The sequence below is a fragment of the Rhinolophus hipposideros genome (genome assembly GCF_964194185.1).
Source record: "Rhinolophus hipposideros genome assembly, chromosome: 24".
Classification (NCBI taxonomy): Eukaryota; Metazoa; Chordata; class Mammalia; order Chiroptera; family Rhinolophidae; genus Rhinolophus; species Rhinolophus hipposideros.
In genome coordinates, this window is record NC_138070.1 from 16,163,769 (window position 1) to 16,191,432 (window position 27,664).

At 49.2% G+C, this 27,664-nt stretch overlaps 1 protein-coding gene across 5 annotated transcripts in view; it reads right to left on the minus strand.

The window, feature by feature from the left end:
- The window catches only part of TPST2 (tyrosylprotein sulfotransferase 2), a 50,243-nt gene extending 28,768 nt beyond the window's left edge, over positions 1 to 21,475 (minus strand). Inside the window, exon 1 of one of the 5 annotated variants that reach the window (XM_081036612.1) lies at positions 21,367 to 21,475. The gene's annotated coding sequence lies outside the window, so the exon portion shown is untranslated. Of the gene's footprint in view, positions 1 to 17,292; positions 17,467 to 21,366 lie in introns of those variants that run through there. The other 4 variants (XM_081036613.1, XM_081036614.1, XM_081036611.1 and 1 more) reach the window with 4 other exon arrangements.
- Between the last annotated feature and the right edge of the window lie 6,189 nt (positions 21,476 to 27,664).

Genomic DNA, 27,664 nt, shown 5'->3' on the forward strand with positions numbered 1-27,664 from the left:
CGTCAATGGCCTCAGTTTTCTCATCTGTAAAATGGGGCTGAACTGACTGCCTCAGAGGGCTGCGGGGATGAGTCAAGTCCTTAGGACTCGGCAGGAGGGAGATTTCAGTAAATGCCAGCTATGAATTTACCATCATATCTCATTAGATATTCTAATTAAATGTTCATGGCACAACTAGTAACAGACCTGGATACGACTGTCAAAAAGGATTCATGACCCTGGCAGACATCTGGGATAGGATGTTCGGCGATAAATAGGTTACCTGATCCTATTCTGGTAAATATTTGTGTTGGAAAAATACTTCGGAACGGTATACCCTGACTGGGGCGTCTTTTATTTCTCCTTTTTACCCCGAATTCTCTAACTATTCTATAGTGGATATATGTCTGCGTCAATGATATGATCCAAAATAAAGGAACAGAAAAATGAAACCAGAGTGGTATCTAGGTGTGTTACATAATTTTGAGACCTTGAGTCCCAGAAGACAGAACCAGCCTTGGAGAAAAAGCCTGGTCCAAGTCCAGAGAGGAGAGTCCAGCCAAGAGCACACAGCAAGGTCATGGAGCAGCCGGGCCTGGCCCGGCTCTCCAGACACCCAGACCTGGGCTCCTCTCTGCTGGCATCACGCTGGTTCATTCTCCCAACAAAATTAGGCAGGCTGGCCTCCTGCTTCAAAGTCTCACTCCATAGTTAGTCTGCAGACCCTGGCTGGGCCATGGCTGCGTGACCTTGGACAGGACACTTAACCTCTGTGAGCATCAGTCCCCTCATGTGTAAAATGATAATCAGACTTGCAGCAATGTTATATGGCTTCTGTAAGGATTCAGTAAGATCATGCATGTAAAGCACTTAGTAGAATGCCTGGCAAACAGTAGGTGCTCTAATTATTATTACTATTACTATTATTGGTATTTGGAATCTAGCTATGTCATGGAGACTCTTTTGTATGATAATAGAATGCTAAGCCAGCAGACACAGGAAGGAAATTTAGACTTGGGTACTAGGGAGCCATGGCAGGTGTTTGAGACGGAGAGGTGCAATACGATTTTGAAGCCGCACAGGGGTAGCAGCCAGTGCCCACCTACAGGGACTGCCTCTGCCACGGTCCTCTATTACAGGCTCCACATCCTTGGCAGTTCTAATGCTGCTGGGCAAAAATACAGTGCAAATCCCACAGGTGACACCCCTACCACTTCCAGCCTCGCCCACCCCCTGGGTGCCAGCTGGGCTGCTGACACCAAGCAATCAACAAGCTGGGGTCTTGAAGCAACTCACACGGCCTCAGTGCACAGGTGTGATGACCAGGAGGCCCAGATGCCTGGCAGGGGCCACAGGGTGGCAGAGGAGATGTGGCCCCTACTTCAGTGCTGTGAAAACTAGTTTCCTCCTACTTTGCTGTGTGACCTTGGGAAAGTCCCTCCCTCTCTCTGAGCTCCACTTGGCCCTTATGCAAAGAGGGGCTTAACTGCTTCAGCAGGCTTAGGGGCTGCCAGAGGAATGCAACACAATAAAACAATGCTTTCCTTTGGCTGTGCTCCCACTATATTCCAAGCACTTCGGGTGCATATTTTCATTAAATCCTCATAACTCTAGAAGCGGCCCTTGTAATATTCCAATTTTTAAAATTTTCTTAATTACTCAAGCCACAGGTACAATCTCCATATTTAAAAAAAAAATAGAGAGGGCTTCATTAAGTCTCTTTGGAGGAAAGTCTCCCATTTTGACCTCGTCCCTTTTTTGTCCCAGTCACAAATGTTGATCAGTTTAGGGAGGAGCCCCCCACACCTGCTTTCTGAGGTTCCAGAGACATCACATAGGGCTTCTTTCCCACTCTCCCAAACACCGATCCTCCGCTCCTTCCATCTACGTGCTACCATATCACATTAGTGGTTCTCAACCGAGGATCCTTTTGCCCCTCATAGAAAAATTGGCAATGTCTGGAGACAGTTTGGGTTGTCACAACTGGAGGTCATCTGATGGGAAGAGGCCAGGGACGTTGTTTAACATCTTACAATGCCCAGGTCAGCCTCTACCACAAAGAAGCATTGGGCCCAAAGGTCAGTAATGCTAAGGCTGAGAGGCCCTGGATCACACGTATCCTTCTGAATCTTGCTTGGCTCCTTCCACACTCAATCATGGAGATCTTTCCATGCCAGCATATTTATTCCAGCATTCAGTAAGCATTGCCTGAGCACCTACTGTGTGCCAGACCCTGTTCCCGCACAGGGCCACATCTGTTAATGAAACACACAAAGCCCCAGCACTCAGAGGGTGCCCCATCCTCAGGGTAGAAAAGACACATCGATTTGCAAGACCCCAGTGGATCTCCTGCCCTCCTTTTAATTGATCTGGAATGTCCCCAGCTGACGGCCCACCATACATTTGGCCAAGGCCTTCCTGATGGACATGTAGGCGTTCATCTTTGATGCATGCCCCCATCATAAAGAAAATGGTGAGAGGTACCCGAGGGCCTTGCTAACTGCATCAGCAGGGTCCCCTGGAAGCTTGCTAGTATCATCCCATGAACCAGAGTTTGCATTTTAACTAGATCCCAGGCATTCTCGTGCACATTAAAACTTGAGAAGCACAGCTCCAGGTAGGTACCTAAAAAGGTTCGGCTGACTCAGGGGCCATGCGTCCTTTTCATTTTAGCAGAAACTGCCAAAGTGCCTCCAAAAAACCCTGCTGCCAGCAGTCTGCAAGTTCCCTAACTTTATATTGTGGACATTTCTGTTGATGCAGAGCTGACAATTCCTCCCATTTTCCAGATGTGGAGACTGAGGTCGAACAAAGCGTCTAGACAACCAGGACCCGAGTCGATGACTTCTAAGGCCTCTCTCAGTTCTGGCTTTTAGGATCTGGCCATGTCCTGCATGTTCCGTGCCAGCTTCCTGTCCAACCATTCTGGCTGTCAGAAAGCAGCTCAGAGTAGGAAGGCAGAGTTCCCGAGGGAAGGAACAGGCTCTGTGGGCTGGACCTCTGTGACCACTGCCCTGTGTCCTTTCATGTCCAGTCATCCAGGACGAAGGACCAGGTGGGGGCATGGGGCCAGCTCACGCTTGTCAAGCACAACAGGTAATGCCAGGGCTTCGGAGAAAGGGTGACGGTGGGGGCCGTGCAGTGGAGGAAATGGGCTCCAGAGCCAAGCACTGGTTGAGGACCCCAGTTTTGCTCTCACCAGCCACACATCTCAGCCTCAGTTTTCTCCCCTGAAAAATGGGCTCATACCACTCATGGCAGAGTTGCTGGGGGACTCAGTGGCCGCCACCTAGAGCCCTGCCTTGGGCTGCGCTGTGCTGCTATACTCAACATACTACATCCTCATACAACTGGCTGTGGTCAGCACTGCTACGTTCCCACCCGACAGATGAGTAAATTGAGGCTCAGAGAGGTGCAGTGCCCTGCCCTTGACTGCACACTGAGATACGGCCATGGGAGTGGCGGCCTTGGACCTACAAGGTCAGCATTCCTCATCTGAATTCTGCTGTGTGACCCTGAGCAAGCTGCCACACCTCTCTGAGTCTCAACTTTCTCAGCAGTGAACTGCGGACACCACACAGAGTTCAGAGATGGGGCACCGTCCTACAAACCGGAGAGTTCCGTGCACCCCCTCCCTTAGGGCTCCATGCTGCCCACCCAAAAGACCCAGCCCAGGAAGACCTGTCACCTGCAGGCATCTCTGATCTCTCCGGTGCTCTAGGTGTGACATGGGTAAGGCCATGAAAAGCTGGCAGCCCCCAGAGAGGGAAAGCCACTTGCTCAAGGTCACACAGCTGTCCTTGAGCAGCTGCAGTGGCAAGCAGGGCTGGGCAACAAGAGGTAGGATATCAAACCTTCGTGGGGTGCAGGCAGAAGCCAGGGTGGGGGTGAGGGCCCGGCTGGGCCGGCAGGTGTCTGGAGTGGTGGCTACCCGGAGCAGGCAGCCCTGTGATGGCTGAGGTCTCCCCTGCTGGCTTTTAGCTGGGAGGCCTTTTGAAGCATCAGCCAGTCCAGACGTATCCTCCTCTCCCCAAAGGCTCCTCCTCCCTCTGGGTCCAGCCTAGTCGCCTTCCCAGGGATTGGCAGCGGGCACGACCTGTCTGGGTGTCAAGGCTTCTCTCTGTGGCTAGAGCTCAGGCCTCCTAGACAATGAATTCTCCCTACAGCCAGACTTGCCCGTCTTCTGGAATCTTCTCTCACCACTGCAGCCAGAGGATTATAGCTACCACAGACACCTGATCGCGTCACGTCACCCTGGCCTAAAGCCTTCTAAGAGCCTTCAGCCTCAGCATGACATTCCAGCTACTCCCCGTGGTTTATAACAACGAGAGCCGACAGACATCCAGTGTGACCACGTGGGATTCAATTTTCTAGTCGTCACATTAAAACAGTAAAAAGAAAACGGTGAAGTGAAACCACAATGAGATATCACTTCACAACTGTCAGAATGACCATCATCAATAAATCAACAAACAACAAGTGCTGGCCAAGGATGTGGAGAAAAGGGAACCCTCGTGCACTGTTGGTGGGATCGCAGATTGGTGCAGCCACTGTGGAAACAGTATAGAGGTTCCTCAAAAAATTAAAACTAGAACTACCATATGACTTAGCAATTTCACTTTTCAGTGTTTATTCAAAGAAATCCAAAATACTAATTCGAAAAGACATATGCACCCCTATGTTCATTGCAGCGTTATTTACAATAGCCAAGATATGGAAGCCACCCAGTGTCCCTCGATAGACGACTGGATAAAGAAGAGGTGGTACATATATACAATGGAATATTACTCGGCCTTAAAAAAGAATGAAATCCTGCCATTTGTGACAAATGGATGGATCTAGAGGAAATTATGCTAAATCAGACAGAGAAAGAAAAATACCATTTGATTTCTCTTATATGTGGAATCTCAAAAACAAAACAAACAAACAAACAGAAACAAATAAAATAAAACAGAAACAAATTCATAGTTACAGAGAACATTTTGACGGTTGCCAGATGGTGGGGACTTGGGGGGCGATGAATGAAAAAGGGGAAGGGATTAGGAAGTATACACTGCCAGTTATAGTCATGGGGATGTAAAGTACAGCATAGGGAATACAGTCAGTAATATTGTAATAACTATATATTGGTGCCAGATGGGTAATAATCAGGGTGATCACCTCCTAAATTACATAAATGTCTAATCACTATGTTGTACACCTGAAACTAAAATACTGCTGTTAACTGTAACTGAAAATTTTTTTAATTAAAAAAAGAAATGTAATCTTTTATTTCACCCAATGTATCCAAAACATTATTATGAATCAATATGAAAATTAAAATACACATACTAAAAATCAACATAGAAATATAAATATAATAAAAAAATCAATATAAAAATAAAAATTAATTAAGACATTTTACTTTCCTTTTTCTTTTTTCCCCTTGATACTAAGTCTGAAATCTGGAGTGTCTCTTCTACTTTCAGCACGTCTCAATTTGGATGATAAATTTTCAGTGGACATACCGAATCTGTATTGAGAGTGCATAAAACTTACAGTTGAAAAAGCACACTCCTATCCCCAAACAGTTCTACACACATCTAAAAGTTTTCCAAGAACAGAATCAAGTATTTGTTTTGAAATCTCCCTTTAAATTGTATTAAAATACAAAATTCAGTTCCTCAGCCTCAACGAGCCACATTTCAGGGGCTCCACAGCCACGTGTGGTGTGGCGGCCAGAGTGGACACGCCGGGTGATTGGGTCCTTAACTGTCCGGTCCTCACAGCCCCCTCGTGCCTGCTTTGTAGGCTTGTCAGTTTCCCGTCTCTAAGTTTCACCCATGCCATCCGGGCCCTTCCTCAACATCCCCTGCTACCAGACAATTCCCACTTCTTCCTTCACGACTGAGCTCCAGGTTCATCCCTCTAGGAAGCTTTCTCTGACATCCTCTGGACGGGGTCAAGATTGCTGGTCCCTCTGCTCATTCCCCTAATTGGAATGTCACATGGTATTGTAACTGTCCATCTCGAGGTTTCTTAACCTCGGCACCAGACATTTGGGTCACACAATTCTCTGCGGTGGGGAGCTGTCCTGTGTACAGTGGTACCTTGGTTTTTGAACGTCCCCGTTGACGAACATTTCGGTTTACGAACGCCGTCAATATTATGGATCTATGGTATCATTAGATAGTAAAATTCATGCTAAATTTGCAGTTTTAGGGGTTGATTTTAAAGGTCTGAAACGGATTAATCCATTTTGCATTACTTTCTATGGGGAAACCGTGCCTTGGTTTTCGAAAGTTTCAAAACTCAACAGTCTTCCAGAACGGCTTACGTTCTAAAACCGAGGCACCACTCTACACACTTTAGTAAAAATAATCTTAAAGGGCCACACTTGTCAAACACCGAGGGACGGTGTTTGTTGGCTGGGCGTCCTCCCACCCACACACCTTTCCCGTCTGCTGCAGAGGAACAGACAAGACCCCATTCATTCATTCAATCAACACTCGTTGGCACGTGTTCTCCCAGGGCCAGCGTTGGTGCCAGATGCCAGGACCATAAAAGTGAATTGAGCCATGACCGCCGATCCTGCCACCCACACCCCAGTTCCTGGCACAGATACCTCCGAGCCCACACTCAATAAATGAGCGGACAGGCTGAGGTGCCTTTTGATCAGAGGCCAAGGAAGTGATGTTTGCTTGTCTTCCTCTCTCTCCCCACACCACCTCTTGGCACGTGACATTTTTCAGGCTTTTTCCTTAAACTAGGCCAAACCCAGCCATTCTGGCACAGACAGGAGCTGCAGACTCTGCTACTTGTCTCTGCCACCATCTCCCCTCCCTCCCCTCAGGCTTCCCTCTTCTGCAGGCTGATGACTCCTGGATTGTCATCTCCAGCCCAAACCTCTCTCCTCAACACCAGACTCAGATATCAACTGTCTCCTGGTCACCTCCATCTGAGCACCGAACTGGTACCTCAAACTTAACACATCCAAAGCTGATCTCCTGGTTCCCCCCCCAATTCATTGCACCCGCAGTTGATGGCAGTTCATTCTGCTTGACGCCTCTCTCTGTTTCCCACCCCAATCCAACCCAGCAGCAAATCCTGTCAACTGCGCCTTCAAAACTCACCGGGCCATGATTTCTTGGCTATGACACCAAAGGTACAGGTGACCAAAGGAAAAACAGACAAAACTGGACTTCATGAAAATTAAAACATTTTGTGTATCAAAAGACACAATCCACAGAGGAAAAAGGCAACCCACAGCACGGGAGAAAATATTTGCAAATCATGTATCTGATAAAGGATGACTATCCAGACCATATAAGGAAATCCGAAAACTCAACAAACACAACTCATTCAGAAAATGGGCAAAGGACCTCAATCGACATTTCTCCAAAGAAGATATATGAGGCCAGTAAGGACACGAAAAGATGCTCATCGTCACTAACCATGAGGGAAATGCAGATCGAAACCACAGTGGGATATCACCTCACACCCATCAGGATGGCCGCTGTCGCAAAACAGAAAACAACAAGGGTCGACGGGGATGTGGAGAAAGCTGGAACCCTCTTGCACTGTTGGTAGGAAAGTTAAATGCTGCAGCCACTATGAAAAACAGTACGGAGGTTCCTCAAAAAATTAAAAATAGAATTATGATATAACCCAGCAATTCCACTTCTGGGTATCTACCCAAAAGAATATCTACTCAAAGAGATATTTGTATATCTAAGTTTAGAGCAGCACTATTCGCATGAGCTAAAACGCAGGACCAACCCAAGCGTCCATCAATGGATGAATGGAAAAAATGTGGTCTAGCCATACAATGGAATATTATTCAGCTTTAAAAAGGAAGGAAGTTCTGACACACGCTACAACATGGAGGAGCCTTGAGGACATTATGCTGAGTGCAATGAGTCATTTACAAAAGGACACAGACTGAGTGATTCCACTTACACGAGGTCCCTCGAATAGTCAAAATCAGAGACAGAAACAAGGTAAACACATTTAATACCACTGAACTGTACGCTTAAAAATGGTTACGATGGTAAATTTATGTTATGTGTATGTAATACAATGAAAACAGCAACAAAAAAACCCACCAAAGCCAGAAGCCACCCACTTCACATCACTCACACTTCTGGGGTGTTTGTGTGTTTGGTGAGCCCCCCCTTCTCACCACCCTAGGCTCCCTCGTCTCTTGCCTGCGTAACTCCTAATTGGCCTCCCTGATCCTGCCTTTGTCTCCTCAGTCCATTGTCAATGAACAGCCAGTGATTGTATAAGGATGGAAATCAGATCGCAGCCCTCCTCTGCTCTGAATCCTCCGTGGCTTCCACTTCACTCAGGGAAAGCCAGGCCCTGCACAGCCTGCAGGCCCCTTACCTATCTGTCCTCATCCTCCACCTGCCCCACTTCACTCTCTTCCAGCCACGAGGCTCCCCTGCTGTTCCTCACACGAGCATGGTCCTACTTTAGGGCCTTCACCTCAGCGGTCCCCGCTGCCTGGATGTCCTTTCCCCAGACATCCACCTGGCCTTTCTGTCCTTGCTTGCAGCTCTCTCCCCACCACTCTTTTCATCCTGCAACCTGCCCCCACCGACACGTCACTGCAGACCCCCTTATGCCGCACAGTTGTTGTTCTTCTCCCTAGCACGCACCAACCACCTTTTAGCACAGAAGTGGCTCTCTGAGAGCCGAGACTGCCAAGTTAACAGGATGAATGCCTCAAGATGTTATTGGGGAGAGCATGCCTGACAAGGGAGCCATCCCAGAAGAAAGCCCATCTAAGAGGCAGAGCAAAAGAGACAGCACCTGGATACAACTGTACCTGAAGGCAATATGCCTTTGGACTTTCCATTTACCTGAGCCAATAATTTCCTTCACTTGCCACCTTCAGTTATTGGAAATTTGGACTCTACCAGTCACAACCAACAGATACAGATGGAAAATAGGCTCTTTTCGACCTCCACACACGTACCACTCAAATGGTTTTCTCCCACCCAGCATGATTAAAAAGTTTTGATAAAACTAAGCAAAATTGATTTTCAACGTCTGATTTGAAGACTCAGGGTGACGGCTGGAGTCAGCTAACCACTCTCACTTCTGTCCCAAAGGGTATGGATTTGAGTTTTCCATTTGGGAAGCTGACTGTCAGATAGCCTTACACAAAGGTCAGAGGGTCGTTCCGATACTTTTGGCTAAGAAAGTTCTTGGCTAACTCCTCCCTCCCCCTGCTCCAAATTGTAGCTTATGGCTTTTTCAAAATCGCATTACCTTCCATTTCTTTGTTGTGTAGGTTTTGAAATGGCTGCCGGCCAAAAGGTGGAAAAGCTTGACCATGAACAAAGCAAGCAAGTAATAAGTCCCTGCTGAATGTAATGTTCCCGGATGTCATGTTCCCAGATAAGGCTTCCTTTGTGGTTCACCTAAAAAGCATTAGGCTTACATCCTGTTCATCTTTTGCACATGAGTGAGGGATGGGGGTGGGATACGGGCGGGGGTTTTAAGAGTACAATTTACAGGCCTGGTTCTAAGGCAGCACAGAGCTGGACATCTAACTTCCCGGGTAACTGACCTGCCCCTCTGTCTCGCTGTTGGAAAAACACATCCCAGGAGTGGGAGACCCTCCTCCCACTCCCTTGCTCCTGAAGCAGACAGAAGAGGAAGAATTTCCAGGGCTTTGGGAGCTACTCAAAACACGAACACTCAAAAAAAATCAAAGGGAGAAACTCACGAGGAAGAAGGGGTAGCTCCTTATGGCTCAATATCTTCCGGAGGCCTAATCCAGAGTGAGGGAATGACCTTTTCCTAAAGAAAAATGGTCTGGGGCTCTGAGGAGGCTGGGGGCCTTGTTGCAAACTACTTCCATCAGCAGACTTGCCTGGACAGCGCCAAGCACAAGGTCAGGGAGCAAAACGCTGTGTGAGCGTCCCTGAGCTTCTCCAAGCCTCTGTTTCCTTATCTGTAAAATGGGTGAACAACACAGTTCTTGTATTACTGAGCACCTCTGTGCACCAGGAACCACGTAATCTTATCTATAATCACCACAGCCACCCAAGAGATGATCGCTAAGATGATCCCTGTTTTACATGTGAGGATACTGAAGTCCAGACAGGGGAAGTGGCTGGCCCAAGGTCTCACAGCTCATGCACAAGCCAGCCGGCATTCCAATCCAAGTGTGCCTGATTCAAAAGGCTACATATTTCCCCATGTCAGGGCTCCTCTTGATGCCTGCCTCCTGGCTCATTCTGCAGCTGCAATGACATCACACACGAAAAGAGAAAGATTGCACCTGTTGGCTCAAAACACTGGCAAGTCATAGGCAATCAGGTATTTGAGAAATGAATGGCTGGAGACAGACACAAGTCCCTGCTGCTTTCGTCTGGGCTCTCCCTGTCCCTAGTCCTAAGAAGAGAAGGTCCCAGAGAGGAGAGCCAGGAAAAGGTGACAGTGAGTCATCCCCTCCTTTCAATGAAGAAGGATACACCTGGGTGTCCTCACCCTCCAGAACGTGAGCTCCCAACTAAGGGTCTGGCTGTGCCCATCTCTTCCGGCCACAACCTCAGCCCCACTGGGAGCTTGCCACCCACCAGCTGACCCCACCGGAAGGAAGCCAGAGGGGAGCCATCTTTCCCACCCACTCTTGTGGAGCTTCATGCCACACTGGTTTTTCTGGACCAAACGATGATAAGACGGGTTGGGAACCTCCCCACCCTATCCACCCAGGACCACCCAGAGACTCCAGCGGGACATGCTCCACAACCTTTGAGGTGCAAGGCAAAAGTCAATCCCGCTATGTGGCTCTGGCCCCACCCATCTCACCTCCCATCACTCACCTAGGGAGCCCTCAGCCCCGCCCCTAGATGGAGGACTGGATTCGAATTCCACTCTTCCACTGCCCTAGGTAAGTGGCCTTGTTCTTCGGTGCCCCATTATTCTCATCTGAAAATGGGGAAATGAAAAACGCCTCCCTGGAAAGTGAGATGGTGTGTACTTAGGAAGCCCTTAGCAGAGTAGAACAAGACGAACCTGACTAGATTATGTTGTTCACCCATTTTCCAGATGAGGAAACGGAGTCTCAGAGAAGTTCAAAGACCTTCCCCACACTAGGATGTCAGTAAGCAGTGACTGTGATTATGACTCTGACACCAAATGCCTCCCGTCCCTGTACTGTTACTGACACTATTCCTTCTTCTTACGACACCTGCCTTCCCTTTCCACGTCCTCTCATCATTACAGTGATAATAACAATCACGGTTACCAATTGCTGAGGGTCTCTTATTTGCAAGACTGCACAGAGCGTTTCACATGGCCCATCTCCTTCCTGCCACATCCTTCTGGGACAACGGCACTGTCCTTTAGGTACCTCTGTGATGCTTAACTGTGTCAACCTGACTGGGCTCGGTGTGTGCAAGGGTGTTTCTGGAAAGGATTAACACTTGAATTGGGAGACTGTGTTTAACGATCACCCTCACCAAGATGGGTGGGCACCATCTAAGTCGTTGAAAGCCTGAATGGAGCAAAAAGGTGAAGGGCGAGTTGGCTCTTTCTTTTTTTTCTGCTTGAGCTGAGATAAATGGCTTCTCCAGAATTGGGTGAGCCAGTTCCTATCACAGATCTCTTACCTATATCCATGCATACCCGACTGACTGTTTCTCTGGAGAACCCTTCTACATCTCCCTTTGTCCCCTAAAACACAGCAGCTCCCCAAGGGCAGGGACGGTCTTGTTCACACCCGGATCCCGGTGCTTAGCATGGAGTCTGGCACACAGGAGGTGCTCGATATGTGCTGCATAAATGAGACGCCACTGAATCCTCATAAAAACCCACTGATGTAAGTGACGATAGTATCATTTTGAAGTGAAAAAGCAAAGGGCACGAATAATTAAGAAATTACCAAAGGCCACATAGCACTAAATGGTAAAAGCAAGATTTGTACCTGGGGCTTTCGGACGCCACCTCCCTCACTAACCCCACCGGGGATGGGCTCCACCTGAAGCCCCAGAGGCCTCCTCTGACCTCTGCTCTGCTGCCCATGGGCCCTGGCCTTCTTGTAACACATCCAGGCTGTACTTTGGGGGCAACATGCCCAGGGGACCTTCTTTGTGCCGGCCCAGCCCCGACAAGTGAGATCTGCGGGAGACTGAGAGCCAAGTAACCGGATAATTGGCAGAATGAAATAAGAGCTACATCAGGGGAATAAACAGACCTGCAGGTGAGCAAGTGCCCTGGAAATGAGGGGACTGGAAAGGGATTCGATGTACACAGAAGAGTTCTGGGGCGGAAAGAGCTAATAATAATGGTAATAAAAACAACAATAATACAATGACAGCAAACACATGCACAGTGCTTACCCCATGCTCAGGCACTGTTCTACCCACTTGACATTTATTAGCACATTTAATCCTCATGCCGAATCGCTGAGGACTGTGCTGTTATCATCCCATTTCACAAATGAGGAGACTGAGGCCCAGAGGGGTTAAAGTCCTTGCCTGTGAGCTCCCAGCAGGTATGTGATGGGGCAGGGTCTTGAACCTGCACTCTCTGGTTTTAGAGTGTGCTTACCCTCTACCGCAGTGGTTTTCTAAGTGGGTTCCCAGACCAGCCGCATCAGCACCCGGGAACCTGCTAGAAATGCACACTCTTGGGCCCCTTCCAGACCTGCGGAATGAGGGACGCTGGCATGGCATGCAACAAGCTGTGCTAAACACGTTGCCCAGGGGACACTGCTTGCTCAGAGGTGCTACGCTCCTATACACCTTCTCAGGAGGGAAGGAGGGGAGGCAGGAGAAGAGGGCAGGGGCCAGATGGCAGGGCTCCAGTGCCCTAAGAAGGAGCTCCCCCCAGTCCTGTGAGGCTGGGAGCCACTTCTCCTTCCAGGTTTGCCCGGCTAATGTGCAGGTCATGTGCTCTAAAAGGATCCTGTGATCCAACACAGCCAGGCGACATAGAACCCACAGGAGGGCTGAGGTTCCCAAGGTTCCAAGGCTGCGGCCACAGCCCCCAGGACACAACCCCCTCTGCAATTCTCAGCACGGTGCATCTCCACGCCAGGACACACAGAGACCCCCGGGACCTCAGAGGAGTCCCCTGGCAGGTGGGAGAGGGCTAGCTAGCCTCAAACCTGAGTCTCCCAACTCCTAGGAGGGGGTTTTCACTGGACACCCCCGGGGGGCCCATCAGAGCATCATCCATCAGCGACACTCTCCCTGCACTGCTTCCAGCTTGCAGGGGTTGGGGGACCCACACCCCATTCTGTACTCCAAAATTACACGATCCTGAGCAAATCACCTCAACTCTCGAGGCCTGTTTCCCCGTATGTGAGAGGAAGAGGCTGGACTCAATTTCTAATCTGCTGTTCTCCCCAAACCTCTCAGCCCACAGATATGCACTGCTGGCCTGTGGTGTTCCCCGCAGGGCAGGGAACACAGTTGAGGGGCTGATGGGGGGGTGGTGGTGAAGAGCCACAGCGCGCAGACTCACCAAGGGTGGGGTAACCAACACGCCCCCCCCAAGGGACAGAGCCTTGCTGAGCTCCCCAGACCAAATCAAACCAAGGGGCATCCTGCCCTCTTGCTGCCAACCCAGGCTTCCTCTTCCTCTCCCTCCCCCACAGCCCTGGGCCGGTGGGGCGGGGCAAAGGGCTAGTGGGCGGTTGTGGGGGTGGGATTCGGAATCCGAGACGAGCCACGTGGCCTCCTCAGGCTGCTGACCTCCCTGGGCCCCCACCGCCACACCACCACCTCCCACGCCTCCAGGAGAGCCTCCCAGGCTCTGCGAGGGTTCCAGTAGTTCAGAGGCAGGATGTCACTTACAGCCAAAGGAAGTGGGACAGAGTCTCTAATAAGAAAGGAAGAGCTGTGCTTGCTGGTCTGCACATGGGGGGGTGGGGGGGTGGAGGAGGAAGGGGAAGTAGTGCAGTGGGGAGTGGAAGAAGACAGACACACAGACAGGGATGGAGAGAGCTAGCCAGCCAGCCAGAGAAAGAGACAGTGATGGGGGAGAGACAGAGATGGGAGGAGGCAGAGTGTGTGTGGGGGGGTGGACACAAACAGGGAGAAAAGGATGGGAAGGAGATGGGGAAAGACAAAAATAGAGACCAAGCAGACCCTCAGAGCAGGAGCAGCCTGGGACTCGAACCTCAGCTCCACAGGGACAAATAGCAGCCCCACCCCCACCCACCACAGCTAACAGTCACCCCCTCCCAGTCCCTCAGTCAAGGCTCCTGAAGCTTCAGGGAAGGCACAGGACATTAAGACCAAGGTCAGTGCTGGCCTGGCCCCCTCTGAGCCCTCCCGACCTCCTGTCGTGGGGTTCCCAAAATTCCCACCTCCTGAGGACCACGTGACCAATGCTGGCTACATCCAGAACCCCCTTTATTCTCACTTACTTAATATTTTTGTTAAATGGATTCAATATTGCTAAAACAGATTTTCAAAGGAAGGTATAACCCACTGGCTTAAATTAAAAACATGCACTAATTAAAAAGTAACTGCAAAAAATAAGTGCAAAGGAAGCAATCCTTAGGCCTCCTAGCTGGAGGCCCCCACCTGCCCAAGGGGCCCAGGGGGAGCGCAGCAGGGATCTGTCTTTGTTAACCCACAAGAGTCTGGCGAGAAGCATTAAGTTAGCACCAACTGGAGGCTTTCTCCTGGACTTAAGTCATCAGGGCAGAGGGGGGCTTGCAGAGGTAAACTCTTTCATTCATGCTCTAGGTGCAAATCTAGGTTCAATGTTGTGGTGCTTTAAACCATGTTGTGACTTGACTTCCGCTGACTTCCAATGTTAACGCCCCAATTCCCACCCCCAACACACACACACACACACACACACTCTAAAGTCTCTCTGCCTTGAACTCTACCAAAGTACGAAGCCCAGCATCTCACACCTCCAAACTTTTGCACCTTTGGTGCTCTTCCCCTGGAAAACCTTTCCTGTCCATCTCCTACTGACACAATTTGTACCCCTCCTCCAGGAAGCCCTCCCTGTCTGCCTACCTTCCCAACTGCCTCCAATCCCAGTACCAGTGTCCCCCAAAGTGCTGAGCAGCTGTGTGACCTCTTTGGAATGCATAAGGTGGCACTTCCCCACATAGGCTCAGAACTCAGCAGGGTGCCCAATTCCCAGCATGGGCTGCAAGGATAGTTGTTGACTCAATGGGAGGAGAACAGACAAAGAAATGAAGGCTCCCTAATGCCCTTGGACAGCTTGAAATCAAAACAAAAACCTCTCTGTGCTCTGTGGAAAAGTTCCAGGCAGAAGCTCCTGTAAAACAAGAATGAGATGAGTTGGCTCCAATACGCCTCACTCACTCCCCAGCCCACAGACTTTGGGTCAGTGACCCAGCCCTTGTGAGCCTCAGTTTTCTCACCTATAAAATGGAGATAATAACATTACCTACATATGATAGAGTTAAACCAAGTACCCAGTAGGTACTCAAATATTAACTGCAATCATTTTTACTACAACCTTACACTTATCAAACCACAAAATATTATCACTTGAAGGGACCCAAGAAATGATTATTATCAGGGGTTGCCAGACTTTCTGTAAAGGGTCCAATAATAAATATTTTCAGTTTTGTGGACCATACGGTCTTTGTCGGAACCACTCAACTCTGCTGTTGTAGATGGAAGCAGCCATAGACAAAATATAAATAAACGAGCGTGGCTGTGTTCCAATAAAACTTTATTTATAAAAACAAGCAGCGGGCCAAATTTGGCCCACGTAGTTTGCCAACATCTGATCAATGCCCTCAACTGCTTCGCATCTTTAGATGAGCAGTACCAGAGTCCCATGGGAGCTGGTTAGAAATGTTGCAATAGGGCCTGCCCCAAACCTGCTGAATCAGAATCTGCACTTTAAGAAGTTCCCCAGGGGATCTGTGTAAGGATTAAATTTTGAGAGGTTTTGTACCCAACTTCCTAGCTCAGCACCTCTGGTCGGAGATGTGGTTCACTCTTTATCTCATCTGATACCTCCTCCAGAAGGTAAACTCCAAGAAAACTGGGACCTGGCAGCCTCCTAAATCCTGAACCCCAACATCTAGCTGAGAACCCGCCATGTGTCCCTATTTTATCCAGTATGTACTGAGTGCCTAGTATGACTTAGGCAGGCCCAGTGCCAGGCACCAGGGACATACAGTGACTGTAGACGCTGGCAGAGGGTGTTACTCAGTACAGTCACAGAATGGATGCAGAGTTGGAAGACCTGGATTTGAATCCTGGTGTTGTCCCATCAGGCCTGTGTGACCTTGGGAAAGTGACTCGACTGTCTCCAAGACTCAGTTTCTGGGAAGTAGGGTGGTCAGTAACAAACGCCTCCCTGGTACCTTGTGAGAACAGAGAAAGGGTATGAAAGGGTGCAGATGTATTGGGACACATGCACACACACACATGCCAGTACTCACAGCAGAGGGATGGCTGGCCCCAAATATCTCACTGTGTGTTAGGTGGGGGCCTGAACCAGTTAAGGAGGGACCCTGGGGCCCAGACACAGGGGCTCCTCATCCGAGGAGTATGGAATGGGGACAAGCTGCCGGTGTATTAAAAGCCTTGAGGGTTTACAGTGGCAGAAAAGGCATCAGGAGGCCTCAGACAGCCTCTGATGTCCTAGAAACGCAGAGCTGGCAGGACTCTTACAGAGCATTGAAACCAGTGGTTAACAATAAAATCTGTTTTTAAAGCAATGTAAATGCTTGTTCAAGTGACACCCAGGCAGGTCTGTGGTGTCCTCAGCGCCCTGAAGGCTACACTGGGCCAGAGGGCCCTTGAGGCCAGGCAGGGAATGCATGTGGGGACCAGGAGAGCCCCAGCTATCTAAGGGGCAGCTTCAGACAACTCCAATTTGGCTTAAGCTCCTGAGTTTCCAAAAGAAGTGAGGAACTGGAACTATTCTGTAAAAATATTTGACTGTTGGCTTGATTGAAAATAAAACACCATGGGAGTTAAACAAAAAACATCTAGTGGGTCCAACCATTGACAGGCAGCTTATATTACAGCCCGACACGCCCATTTCACAGATGGGGAAACTTTAGTGTCAAAGACGGGAAGCGCCTAGCCCAGTGTCACACACTCATCTGGAGGCAGAGTTGGGACTCCGCTGCCTCCAAGCTCTTGCCCACCCCCCCCCCCCACTGCTCATGAGAGTGTGGGGAGTGGCAGGGAATAGGGGGTCAGGGGGAGTAGGAACCTGGACTTCACAAGCCAAGGACCTGCTTGTTCTGTCCACCCAGGAATAAGTGTGGACAAAGGGACAGGAGGAACACCTATGGTTAATATATAATAATATAATATGTAACAATAATTATATAATAATGCAATCACTGACATTTTCTGAGTGTCTTCTGTGTGCTGGGTATCAAGATAGGGTATGGACAGGGGGTCAGACGGTCATTAAGAGTCCAGACGCTGCATTCCAATCCTGTCTTTCCCACTTCCTAGCTGGGTGACCTTGTGCAAATTACTTCACCTCTCTGTGCCTCAGCTTGTTCATCTCAAAGGGCTGTTGGGAGAGTTACATGAGTTAAAGTACACAAAATGCATTTATAAAGTACGCAAAATGCGCTTTGACAGATGGCTCACAAAGGGACACACTCAAGAGTTCAAAGAGCCTGTCTAACTCAGGGGCCCCACATTTTGCCTGGTGGCAGAGTATGTACTTTACCCCCATCCCCTTGGGTCCAACAACATCAAAAGGTAGGTTCTATTTGTGCCTCTGTTCTGCAGGTGAGAAAACTGACACAAAGGGAAGGTAGCCAATGGCCCCAGACACATAGCCCTTAAGTGGAACATTGGGATTCTAACACAGACCCAAGCCCTCGAGCATGCTACCACCGAGCCCGCTTTCTGGCCATCTGCCCGTCTATGACCACAGCAGCCTGGGTCAAAAGTCGGGCTGATGCAAGAATTCACTTGGGAAAGGGCCAACTGCCTGCCCTGTGCTGCCCACCATCTGAGCACGCAGGATAACATGAAGCTCCTCCCCAGGCGACGGGCACTCCCCAAATGCTCCCCAGGGCACATGGGCACTGCCCTCCAAGGTCCTTCCCTGCAATTTCTGGGGCTTGACCCAGCTCTAGGCCTTCTCTGAATGAATCATTCCCACCAATCATCCTCAAGCCGCAGCCTGGGGCGGAAGAGACCTGAGAAGACGGGGGTAGGAGGGGGCAGGCATCCCAGGATTTTCTCTGGAGAGGCCCCAGACAAGCAAGGGGACTTACAGGCAGTAAGAGGAGACAACTGGGGAGGCCAGGAGCTGCAGCTACCCAGACAAGCTTCCACAAATACCACACGGCCAATCCCAGCCACCAGCCCACACCAGGCTTTCCAATCACCAATACGAGCTACATGTGACCTGCCACTCTTGCTATAAATCAATCCACAAAGTCACATCGAGAATGCTCTAGGACAGCCTTACAGATCGCAAGGTGCTACTGCATCCGAGTTCTGGCTCAGTGCATGCCCATTCCCCAGGAAGGCACACTGAGGCCCAGAGAGGGGCAGTCCCTCACCTAGCCTCCTCAATCCTATTTTCATCTCCCCAGCCTGCCAGGAATTCAAAGGTTTTAAAAGGGCAACGAAGGGAAAGTATGCACAAAGGAATAAAAGCAGGAGAGGCCGGCTATAGCCACCAGAACGCCTGGTCTCAAGTGATTCACTTGGGCTACTCACGTGGCCACGGGGGGGGGGGGGGGGGGTTCACCTGCAGTGTGAGCATGGGGGGCCAGGGCGGAGCATGGACAGGACCAGTCTCCCTTTTGGGGCCAAGGGACAGGCCTTCCCTTTGGGTTGCAATCTAAGAAACCTAAGGGTCTCTCTGGCCTCTTGGGATCCTCACTATCAAGGGGACCCTACTCCCCAACTCCCCACTGGCCTGGGCCGTGAAGATCTGAGCAGTTTCCAGCTTTCCTTTATCCTTCCCATAGGTTCCTAATAGGAGCTACCAGGTGCTGTACCAGGTCCTGGGGTGGGTAAGCCCCTGGGTTCCTCCCTGCCTCCCCTTGTGGCACACAGGGCTGGTGGAATTCCCTCAGCCAATATGTGCCACTGTGACAAAAGGAACAAAAGTGTACACATATCTCGGGCTACGCGCTCCACAGGCTTGATCTGCTTCCCTAGTGGATGGTCCCAGAGATGTTGGTGTCCTGCAGGCCACTCCTTAGCCTCTTGATGAGGCACTTGATTTAATGCATATTAGAAAATGATTTATAACTAACACATCAAAGATTATAACTGCTTCAGAGAAGACTACATTTATATAAGATTATCAGAATCCTCACATGCTGCTGGTGGGAAAGTAAAATGGTGCAGCTGCTTTGGAAAACAGTTTGGCAGTTCTTCAACAGGTTAAATGTAGGATTACCACATGACTGAGCAATTCATCTCCTAGGAATACACTCTGGAGAAATGAAAATGTCTGTTCCTACAAAGATTTGTCCATGCACGTTCACAGCAGCATTCATACTAGCCAAAAATTGGAAATAACCCAAATGTCCATACATGATAAATAAAATGTGGTTTAGCCATACAGTGGAACATTATTTGGCTACGAAAAGTAATGAAATACTTTTTTTAAAAGGGGAAGTACTGATGCTATCACGCGGATGAACCTTGGAAACCCTATCACAGATTAACCTTGGAAACCTTATTCTAAGGAAAAGTCACAACAGGCCACGCAGTGCATGACTCTGTTTACATAGAACGTCAGCACACGCTAATCCAGAGACAGAAAGCCGATTAGAGGCTGCCAAGGGGATAGGGAAGGAGAGAGGTCAAGGAGTGACTGATGATGGGTCCAGGGTTTCTTTTTGAGTGATGAAAATGTTCTAGAATTAGATGAAAATGTTCTAGAATTAGATGGTTGCACAACTCTGTGAATATCCCCAAAACCAGTTAAGTGAAGACTTTAAAAGGGTGAATTGTATGGCACATGAATTATATCTCAATAAAGCTGCTATAAAACAAATGACGTGAGGTTTTAAAAAATAAGATGATGTAAACATTACATATTACATAGTAAGTAAGTAAAGTACAATTGGAATTCAATGGGGGTAAAATAGTTCATAAATAATGCAACAAACCCAATATGACAGTCATGGAAACGGAGGTTGAGTGAGGAAGGCCAGCCCAGGCCACATCACTACTAAACCAGAGTGAATCACACGTAAATCTGCCCAAATCCAGAAACTTGGCCCAACCATCAGGCAAGCCGTTTGGAATGAAAGGATATGAGATGGGGTATGTAAGAGGTGTCCACAGCCCAGGATGGGAGACAGACATGCAAGGAGGTGGGTGAGGTAAAGGACCAGTTACCTCTGTGGGGTTCACAACAGGAAGCACCCACAATGCCTAGGGAGTGCCAGACAGGGCTTCCAGGAGGGGGTGCTGCAGGCAGGCTTCTGAAGGATGAGTAGGAGTTGGCCAGCCCCATTCCCCAAAATTCTCACATAACCTGAAGTCATGAGGTCTGAGGGTGAGTTTCAGCCCTGCCACATCCTAGCTGCGGGACCTAGGACCATAAGTACATGACCTCTCCGAGCCTCAGTTTCCCCATTTGTAAAAGGGGGAGGGGCAAGGTGACAGGCGCCGTGCCTTCTTAGGACTGCACTGAAGCGGATGGTTCTCAGCCTTCCTCCTGAGTGGATGGGCCTTTGAGTGGGAATGCCAAACCTCCACTTCTTTCCCACATAATAATACTCTGCCGGGTCAGGCGTGCCCAACCTTGGCGACCACTGCCACCTTTCCTTTGCTGCCACGCCTCATCCCAGCTTTATCACTTCCGACCAGCTCCTCCGGAGAGGGGTGGGATCCTCTGAGCAAATTTCGCCCCACCTCTACCGAGTGACCCCCGAGTTCACGAGGGTTCGCGAGGGTTCGGTTTCCCCCAAGCCACGCTCTCGGCGCCCCCCTGCCCAGCCAGCGATTTTCCGCCTCCCCCTGCAAACACTTTTGATGCGCCTCGCAACTCCACGGAGGCTGCAAGTTAACTTCCACGCGCCCCCCCGCGCGTCCCGGCGCCCGCCGGGGGGTCCCCACGCGCCGGGAAGGGACGGGAGGCTCGGATCGCGGTGACACGTCGCGCTCCCCCCGCCCCCCGCCCCCCACGCCAACACTGAGCACCGCGCGGGGGCAGGGTCCGGAGCGGGCAGCGCGGGAATGGGGTCGCGTCTCTGCCGCACGCAGCCGGCGGAAAGCGCTCGGAGAGCCGGGCGGGTGCGGGTCCTCGAACCGCCCGCCCGCGCCGCCTCCCTTCCTGCTCTCAGCCCCGGAGCCCAGGCAGCCACGCCGGGCCCGGGAGGAAGCCGCGAGGGCCGCGGGCGCCCCGGAGCCCGAGGCCGACCCGCAAGCAGCCCCTGCCGGCGGCTGCAGCCCGGGTCCCCCGCGCCGCCCCAGCGGAACCTACCGTGCGGAGGCGCAGCGAGGCAGCCCCGCGCCACCAGCGAGCGACTCCTCGCTCGCCAGCCGCCCCTGCCGGGGGAGGGGCAGGCACCCGCGCGGGGGCGGGGCCTCGGCGCCGTGACGTCGTGCGGGGGCGGGCCCGGGACGCGGCCCCGCCCACGGCAGCTGCTCGCCCCGGGCCGGCCTGGGGGCGGAGCGGTGGGGAGCGGGCGCTCCCGGGAGCCGCCCCCGCCCCGGGAGCCGTGGTCTGCCTGCTGCCTTCTCCCCAGCACGGGCAGCTCCCGACTTTTCCCCCCGGGACGGCGCTGTTTAAGAGACATTCCCTCCTGAAGCAGGGAGTAGTAGAATGGTCGCCGAGAAGTGGTGTAAGAGAAAACAGACTAGACCCTGAGGAGGGTGCGTTTATGTTACTGTTTGCATGAAACAGAGAAAAGAGGGAAGGAATATTCATGTATCTGTATATATATATATATATCAGTAGCTCTCAAGGATGGGGCGATTTTGCCCTGCCCCCTTTGACCCCCAGGGACATTTGGCAATGTCTGAGGACAATTTTGATTGTCACAATTGGTTGGGGTTGTCCTACTGATGTGGAGTAGAGGCCTGGGGTGCTGTTAAACATCCTACCCCGTAGAGGGCAGCCCCCTCACCCCATCCCTAACAGAACCATCCAACCGACAATGTCAGTTATGCTGAAGTTGAGAAACCCTGATATACAGGAGTAAAATAAAACACACTGGTAGATTTCACTCAGTCTAAGATATTTAACCCCTCTGTGCCTCTGTTTCTCCTTCTATGAAATGGGTATATAATACACCTATGTGTATTAATGCATATGCACTGACTACCTGAAGGAAGAGGAGGAAGGGATGCTTTTCACTGTGAACCTTTGTTCTTCGTTCTGTTTGAATTTTTAATTTTTATTGTATGTATATGTTGCCTGTTTAAAATAAATATTTGTAATAGTTACAACCATAACAGCAAATATTTTACAGTTGACCTTCGAACAACACAGGTTTGAACTGTGCAGGTCCACTTATGTGTGGATTGTTTTCAATAAATACATACAATACTGTAAACATATTTTCCTTATGATTTTCTTAGTAACATTTTTCTCTAGCTTACTTTATCGTAAGAATACAGTATACAATACATACAACATACAAAGTATGTGTTAATCAACTGTTTATATGTTATTGGTAAGGCTTCTGGTCGACAGGCTATTAGTAAAGTTTTGGGAAAGTCAAAAGTTACATGTGGATTTTTTGACTGCACAGGGGATAGGTCAAATTGTGTGTGTGTGTGTGTGTGTGTGTGTGTACAGAGGAGGCCAAAAAAATGTATACACATTTTAAGAAAGGAGGAACTGAATTAAAATTATGCTGATCGCAACCACTTTGAGCACCTCTTGTAATTGCAGAAGTCAAACATGACTTATATTCATCTTTTGTTATCAGTGTATATTGAGTATTACAATTTTAATACAGTTTTCCTTTCTTAAAATGTGTACACTTTTTTGGCACCATATATATCTGTTTAACAATGTATTTTATACAGTCAATAAATGATAACTATTGCTATCTGCTTTTCCTCAGAGCTTTAGTTTCCCTAATATATATGCACACACACATACCACACACATGCATATGCAGAGGGTGCCAAAAAATGTATACACATTTTAAGAAAGGAAAACTGTATTAAAATTATAATAGTCACTATATACTGATACCAAAAGATGCATGCAAGTCACGTTTGACTTCTGCAATTACAAGAGGTGCTCAAAGTGGTTACATCAGCATCCAGACACTTCTGATTACAGCAAACTACTGCTTGAGCAACGTTGACCAAAGTGTCCACTTATGTACATTTTTTTGGTGGCCGGGTATATATATACATGTGTGTGTGTGTATGTGTGTGTGTGTGTAAAATTACCTGCCAAGTGTCAGACATTGCTCTAAACACTTTACATTTATATATTTAAACCTTTAATAGCCTTGTGATAAGTCTGTTATCATCCCATCTTACAGATAAGGAAACCAAGGCATACAGATATTAATTTTCCATAGCCAGCCATGTATTCCTTCATAGCTCATCCATTAATTCATTCATATAGCCAATAAATAGTGCCTGCCATGCAGAACGTGCTGGAACTGACAAAATGAAATCCCCTGCCTCCATGGAGCTGGCTGCTACTGGTCTGAAATCAGTGGAACAATATTATAGAGTGTTTATTGTGCACATATTAGAGGCTTTGGATGACTAACTGCATCGTAATCCTGCTGGGTGTTTTATCATGTGTCTTGTGGGTGGAGAAATGGAGATCAAGGGAAGAGGTCTGAATAAGGCATGTGTTTAATAACATTCCAGGTATAATATTTTCTGAGCACCCTGTGCTGGGTGCTGGGAGTCAGCAGGTGACAGGAGGACTCGGGCCCTGTGTCCAAGTGCGGGGAGCTGGACCCTTCAACCAGCATTGGGGAGTTGGGGACAGGGAATTAACCTGGTCCAGGGAGGGAGGGCCAGGGGTGTTTACACTGAGGCCTGAAACACGGTGAGGGTTCACAGAAGACAGACCTAGGGAGAGTGCCAGTCACAGGGACCCACAGGTGCAAAGGTCCAACAGGAAGCTCCTTTGTCGGGGCCTTGCCTGAAGTACAGAGTAGACCGGATGTGGGGAGAAGTGGTGAGAGGAGATTAGAAGGGTCTGCAGGGCTGGGTGCCGTGGGGCTGTGAGAAGGTGTCAGGACTTCCTCTTGCAGCATAGAAGGTGCTCTGCAGGGGAAGGACCTGGTTCGCTTTGCTTCTTGTGGAGATCCTCTGGCTACTGACAGAAGGAGGAGGACAGGAAGGGAGCGTGATTTTGAGGCTGTTGAAATAACCCCAAGAGAAGTTGGCTAACCCAGGGAGGAGGGAGGGGCTGGGGGCATGGAGGGAGTGTGGAGTTCCAGAGATGTCTGGAAGAAAGAATTAGCAGATCTTTTGCGGGGCTAAAGAAGAGGATCCGAATGACCTTCTGGTTTCTAGGTTGGACCTTTTCTCAGCTTCCCAACTCAGCAAACCCCTTCACATCTCAAGCTGGTTGTCACCTCCTTGAGGAAGCCTCCTTGTCCCAGAAGGAATCCTGATGGCATGGACATGGACCATGCATCCTGGGAATTTGATGTGACTTTGAAGGCAGACAAAAGAGCTCACTCTTATCTGTTCCTCCAGTCAGTGAACAACAAAGCAGGGCCTCTTCTGTCTTCTCCCCCAGCCTGTCTCCCGAGCGTCTAGAAAAACCTGGCACTTGGGAGGCCCTTGGTATTTGTCCAAAGCAGGAAGGATACATGTGCCATAAAGCAGGCTGATTCTAAAACTCTTTTCATCTCTGACATTTGAGAAGACGATTGCTGCCGCTAATGATTCAGGTGCTTGTTATGTTCTAAGCGCTTTCTACTAAGTATTATATTCAAGCTGATCATTTACCCCTTCCTACAACCTGCTGAGGTTTTAGTATCATTCCTTTCATTTTGCAGATGAGGAGACAGAGTCTCCCTCAGGTAATTTGCCTGATCTAGAACAACAGCTAGTAAATGCCAACTCAGTACTGTGGTGGGAGCAGGTGGCCCAGCCGCGGGCAGAAAGCCCTGGTCGAGGGGCAGGTTCCCTTCATCTGCTGGAAGGGTGTGGGGTTACCATGGCGAGTTGGGTACCCCGGCTTCACAAAGCACTCTGATCTTGGGTATCTGATTCAGGTGACTGGCTGCCATGGCGACATGGCTCTAAACAGATGCTCACCTCTCTAGAGCTTCCTCAGGGCACCACGCCCTTTTCCCCGGAACTCAGTTGCTGTGTGTCCATCAGCATCTGGGGCTGGCACAAAAGGAATCGCCAACTTCTGGTTAGTCTTCCCACACCCACCCTACCTCTCGCACACGCCCTGCTCATCTTGTGTCCATGCCTCAATGTCCAAAAGATGGTGGGTTACCTCCTGTGGCTGTCAATGAAGGATGGTGTTCCATAACCAAGGTGTTTTGTCTTTCAAAGGCCTGTGACGCAAAGACTCATGAGCTGGGATCTAGCAATGAAACACAGTGACATCGCCACCTGCCCAGGCATTGTGTTCTGAAGCCATTGTTTAGAGCAAAACTCATGCAGGGTCAACACCAACACCAAGGAGCCCCCAAGAAGGCGGTGAGCAACATGGCTGTTCTGTCGAGTACAGCCCCATTGGTCACCTCCAGCTTTGTACCCATCATGCTTTCTCTCATTGAGCACCTAAAAGAAGTCGAAATTTGAAGTTTCAGTTTCAAGGCAAAAATGTGACTTATCTTTAGGCTGTGAAATTCTGTTCCAGGTGGCGAGAGTTTCACATTTCGAGAGGCATGTTGGAACGAGGACCCACAAAAGGAACAACAGGTTTATAACTCGTATGTCACACTCCCTCCTGACCTTTTCATGTTTGTTTTCTTTTACGTGTTTCTTTTTATCTTTCTTACTTATTTTGGCTCGTCATTTTCATCGGTTCTCTATTTTTTATTACATGTTTTGTTTATTCATGAAGTCGTGAGCAGAAGTGAAGTGTATTGATAAAACACTATATTAAATCTAAAGTCATTACTTTGTTATTTTTTCCAGTTTTTATTTGTGTTGCCGAGTGTACATACCATGTGTCAGCAATGCAAATAGGCACATTGCTTTTCATAGAACACCTGTGAGAAAATAAGGATATTGACCACTTTGAGGAGAAAGCCATCCAGAAAATCTAGACTAAAAAGTTTTAGAACTTAACCGATGTTTTCCTTTCGTAGGACTTACTCTTCAATCAGAAAATCATGGCGCATCTTGCTTGCCATCAGTGAGATCTTAGCATTGAAGAAATATGGAAGTTAGGTGCGTGCAGCTCATATGCTTGTAAGGCTTGACTCCCACCACAGTAGAATTTTAGAGCCGCACTCAGAGGCCTTAGGAACTGAGGATGGGGATCTATGCATCTTGACTTTGGACTCTGAGAATCATGGAAGCTTTGAGGTAAATTACAGAATCTTGGAGAATCATGGAATTTTGGAAACCTAGAATCCCAGCGTCAGAATCTTGGGGCTGGATGGACATTTGAGCTGTCATCTCACAGATGGAAAGAATGTGTCCCAGGGAATAGAAGCGATTTGCCCAACCTTACAGCTTCTGACAGTAGAGCAGGGCTACCACCCGTATCTCCTGATTTCTGCCCAGGAATTTCATCTTCTAGGCCAAGACGGGACAACCTTTCTTCTAACACAAGACGGTGGAGGTTGGGAGAGCTATGGTAGAAAGAAAGGGGAGACTGTGTGCTCCGGAGAGTAAGACTTTCTATGTCAGGTGGAGCCTCAACTTCGAAGTTCAGTAAAACCACAGAGTTGACGTCGTGAGGCCCCATCTTTCTTTCCAACTTAATCTCCGGCCACACTCAGCATCTCCTCCCCACCCTACTTCTGCCCACACAACCACCAAGGTACTGCTCCCACCTCAGTAAGCATTACTTGGGCCCACCACAAGCTCTCTCAGCCTCGGTGCCTTTGCTTGTGGGGCTGCAGGTCTGCCGAGTGCAGTTATGCAAGCTGAGCTTAGCACAGGGGTGCTACATTCACACGGTAGACGTTATAGATGTAGGCCCATCATTTCTGGCAGGTGGCAGTGGGACGTCTTCAGGAAAAGGTATCTTTTTATCATTAGCAGGGGCCCTGCTGTTTGCTCTGACTGAAATGTCCTCCTCATTCCCCTTCTCCAAGAAGCAAGCTTTTGCACCATCCTTCAAGGCCTGCAAATATCCCCTCCTCCAGAAAGATCACCATGGCAACACCACCGCCAGGCTTCCGGCATGGATTAAAGGTTAATAGCATCAATCAGTGCTAACTGGTGATACCGGGAGTCAATATTGCCTGGTGTGGATTTCCCCAAAGCAGGGCATGTACCATTTATAGTGGGAGACATGATTCTAGGTGGAATTTGGACCCAGGATTAAATAACACTGAATCAGATACAAGAAAACAATGCTCTTTTTCAATCTTCTTTGATTAAATCGGGGAGGAAAACAAACCCTCCGTTCGGCGCAAGCATGTCTTTCATCCCTCTGACACTTGCTAATCACCCATTTTGTCAAAGCGAGCAGTTTGCAGGCTGAGCGCCTGCTGCAGGCAGTGGCGTCTGCTGAGAATTCTATACTTGGTCTTCTTTAAATTGTATTTATTTATAAGATTGCTTCCTATCTATGGCATAGGATGTTGATTTTCCATTTCCCGTAGCATTATAAAGTCTTATTTACAAATCAGTGCATTTAAGCAGGA